Here is a 4,578-nt window from a genome sequence, read left to right on the forward strand (position 1 = left end):
AAAGTAGCTACTGACTTAACACCCTTTTACTTAACGTTAAACACACACAGCAAAAGACTGTAAAGATGAAACTTTTATTAGCTAAGATACATCTACAACTTTTTTACCACACTCTCAATCAAATGTTCCCGTTTATATAGGAACCGTCTAATTTTTAAACAACAACAGTATTGTTATTATACCCTACTAGGAGAAACATCTCAACTGAGATTCTCCTTACATAGCTTTTCTATCAGTAAATATTTTGAACCTCTTACTCATACTTAATCTTAATCTAAGCTAGTAGGTTGTCTAATTCAACTATCATCAACTAGAACTTGAATCATCCTACTGCTATCTATCACACAATAACAATCAATATCAAATATGTAATGAACTATTACAAACAACATCCACGTTAAGGCATTACTTATCTTACCTAGCACCACAAATATGGATATTCTCCATAATAGCTACTACTGTACTTATTAAACTATCCTAATGACAAGGCAACACCGTAACACCTATGACGACTGCTTTTTTCGAATTAAGCTACACACTGAGCTAATATAGCGCAACCATCGAGGAGCATTGCTTCTAAAGGTATAATTAAAGTAGCCGTAAATAATCGCGTTATAAGCAACACTAGTATAGTTTAAGAGAATTAAAATGTTGATAATACTATTAACTAGGTAATAATTGAAGCCTAAAATTAACTGAAACTCTATTAGCATAAAGATTAAATAATATGGTAGATTACTAGCGATAAACAAGGCGAGACATGCAATAAAAATTTTAATCACTCGTTTTTTTATTCTTAATCCAGAGCTATACCGAGTTGATCGATCGCCACGTTCATTGGTGAATCTTGTACTCGTAGACGTAGGTGCATATTTAGAAATTGGTCCTGATCGCCATAACTTTTTTGCAGCAATGATGTATAATGTTGTCATGATGCCAGTTGGTATTAGGAAGATCAAAATCGTGAAAGATAGCCATAAATATAATTTTGAAACTGGAATATAGATATAGGGATGACCTGAATTAGTAATATTGAGATCTAAATCCGGATTTAACGGCCAGTCTGGGACACATACATTAAATCTTTGATTACCGATAGTAATAATCTTCATATAATTTGCGTAAGGCGTCCAAAATGAGAAGGCAAACAACCAACATAATGGTAAAAAAATGTAAACTTTTATTAGATTCATTCTTCGTTTGTATTTTGTTGGATATACAATCGAATTATATCGATCAATGCAGATAGTTGTTAATGTAATCGATATCGATGTAATGCACCCTCCTGGTATAATTTGAAGCATTTTACATACAGAGATATTAAATGGGTAAAAGAATAATGCCTGAATTGGATATAGCAGTTCATAAATTTTAATCGGTATCCGTATCCATACTATTAACAATCCGGCAATGGCTAAATTACAAACCAATAGATTGATTGGCGTCCTCAGATGTTTGTTCATCATAGTAATCCATAAGATTAATAAGTTACCAGGAATAGCTACAATACCGACGAACATATATATGACAGCAATGATGATGAAAACTACACGCATAGCTGGTTCACCAAAATTACTTATTCTAGCATCGGTGGTTGTTAGTGTGCTATTAATTGTATCATTAAAGCTACCATTCATATTGGTATTTTAAGATAGACAAGTCGGCAAAGAGACTTCACAAGCTGAAAGATACTTAATTTACTAGATAATTCCAACTTTCTAAAGCTTTTAAATTGCTATATATTATTTGATATCACGCGCGGACATAGTCAAGCTGCGATAAAACTTCAATTTTTCTTCCGATAACTATTTGGTTATTCTTTTTACCCGCAAGCTCTTTTTGCCAATTTATATATTTATTCGTGTTACAAAGTTTAGACTTTATTCCATTCAAAATTTTTCGCTAAGAGTATCATCATTCTAGATTACAATTTCCGTAATAATAAAATGTGCCAGATTGAAACGATTAAGCAAGCTCTTCTCGTCAAGTTATATAATTTTCTTGTATTACAAAATTTGAACTTTACTCCATCCAAATTTTCCGCGAAGAGTATCCTTCTGGATCACAACTTTCTCTTTAATGAAAATATACTGTATAGAAACGATAAATGATGTTTTTTTAATTACTGTGTACATTACTATAAAGCCAACTGATTAGAAAAGAAGATTTTTAGTTTATAGTAATTATAGCTTCGACAATCTATTAAATTAAAGATCTCCAAACTGTAGGTCTTTACTTGTATTATTAAAATTGTTGTTGCTTAGTTAATTAACATATTGCCAGTAAAGAATGGGAGTAATTGCATCAAAACGATGACGTAAACAGAAAGATGTTTGATATGGAATTGCAGAATACCATTGAAAGTAACTTGATGAATATCGAAAATTCACATTCAATATATTCTATTAATTCAATAGGTTAATTAAAAACATTCGTAGTTCCTTTTCAGCTATAATTATGTTGTAAATTATTACAATACCTATAGGAAGTAAAAGACTTTGGGGTTCGAACATGGTTGCTGAAATATAGGAAATTACTTTAAGCGCAATAGCGTTCTATAAATTCTCCTATATAATATAATAACGCAAATTGGTGCACCAGGTAGATAATTCAATTTTTTTCTTTTTATTAAAAAAAGAAAAATATAATGCTGCATACTGTCTCACAAGTAACCGGTATTGATTTGTAATTAAGACAAGGTTGTAGTTGAGTAAAAACATGTAGTCTCCATATAATTTTATGTATAGTGGTAGAAGATACTAGTCATACTTGCAATTCACACAGTAATCCATCCAATTAATTCACTTTAATACTAGATTACTGGGATTCTCTGATATTTACAACAGGCAGTAACAATATTTGGCTTTTTGTAGTTCATATTACATATTACTAAATCCAGATATTGTTCCAGCGAAACCAAAATTATTATAAGTATTACGTAAATTAGTGAGATAGAAACCTTCATTGGCTGTAGAAATACGGTATGAAAGGTCATGTGGCAAGAAAAAGCAATAAAAAAGTAGCTAGCAATATTACACCTATCGATTAGCTGATGCTACTAGATTCAAAATCGATTTCAATTGGTAACAAATTGTTAACCTGGAAGCAATAGCTGAACAACTCTATTGGCTTTGTAGTTATGACCGGTTCCCGGTTGTATAAAATGTCTCCAATATCCACACCAATTAATATGGAAGAAATTACTAATTTTCTGTTATCAATCAACTCAATTTGAAATTGATCAGCCTATCATTTGTATCTTTATCCCATACTACGCTAATGTTGTTATAAACCAACGAAATTCTACGCGAACTAATATAGTCATTATAAACTATCATGGATATCTACCTAGGGAACTACTAAAAATGATATACTAATATATATAGTTGAAAGCGATAAACTAAAGTAATTTGTAACAGTATTTATTCCTATAACAGAGCCTATCCCTCACTTCACGACTAGAATAGCAACATATCACTGTAATTCTTGGCGGATAGATAATACAGTCATCATAAACTATCATGAATATCTATTTAGGATACTACTAAAAAAGATATACTAACATTTATTTGGAAATGATAAACTAAAATAATTTGTAATCGGATTTTTTGCCGTAATTGTACCTTATCCCTCATTTCACTGCTATTTTTATATTTCAAAGCAATTCTAAGCGAACAGCTAATATAGTCATCATAAAATATCATGAATATCTGTCTGGGGTACTACTAAAAAACAATATACTACTACTAAAAAACAATATCCTCCTTGTAGTTGGAAATGATAAACTAAATCAACTTGTAAAAGCATTTTTGTTTGTAATAAAACTATTTGGAAAAGTAATAAAATTATCGTGTAGTGTCTAAATCGAATATAAATTACAGCTGCTAATACAAATTAATGTAAGAGATTGTATGCGTTAGAGATCTTAACAAGAGATTATATATCAATCACAAAGTAAACAACCACGATGTTGCAGGTTCTTATTATAACAACAGACATACTTAAATCTAAAATATCTACCGCAATCGATTTGATGTTACTGTACTTAAAATAAATTAATTCAAAAAATAAAGTAATTACTCAAAGTTTGTCAACTCTTCCTCAAGTTTTTCTAGCAGTGTCACAAAACAGCTTTGCAACAAGATAACGCAATATACGATCAATAAGTCAATTCCTTGAACCACGTATCAAGGAACGATATCTGCACTATCACAAACACTTTTGCTCTACTAGCAGACTACACAAAGACTTAAACGCCTCGTATTTTACGTTAAACACCAAGTTTGAGAATTCTCTTTATTTCACGATATACTGCATTTATACACTATTCCTCAATAGTTCATGAGTCATAGTTAATACAATTAACCTCGGAATCATTTACTGAATTAGATATTAAGTTTAGCTACTGCTCCCTTAATGCAGACAACAGTATTTACGAATATAGACATGTAATGACTAATACAGAATAGTCAGATTACGATATGTCCTATCACGGAACATTTCCATGATAATTTACAATCTACCATAAGTAAATTACAATCACAATGATTGGAACTGTAAGTAGATGATTTGCATTCC

This window comes from Trichoplax adhaerens, genomic scaffold, assembly GCF_000150275.1.
Source record: "Trichoplax adhaerens TRIADscaffold_6 genomic scaffold, whole genome shotgun sequence".
Classification (NCBI taxonomy): Eukaryota; Metazoa; Placozoa; class Uniplacotomia; order Trichoplacea; family Trichoplacidae; genus Trichoplax; species Trichoplax adhaerens.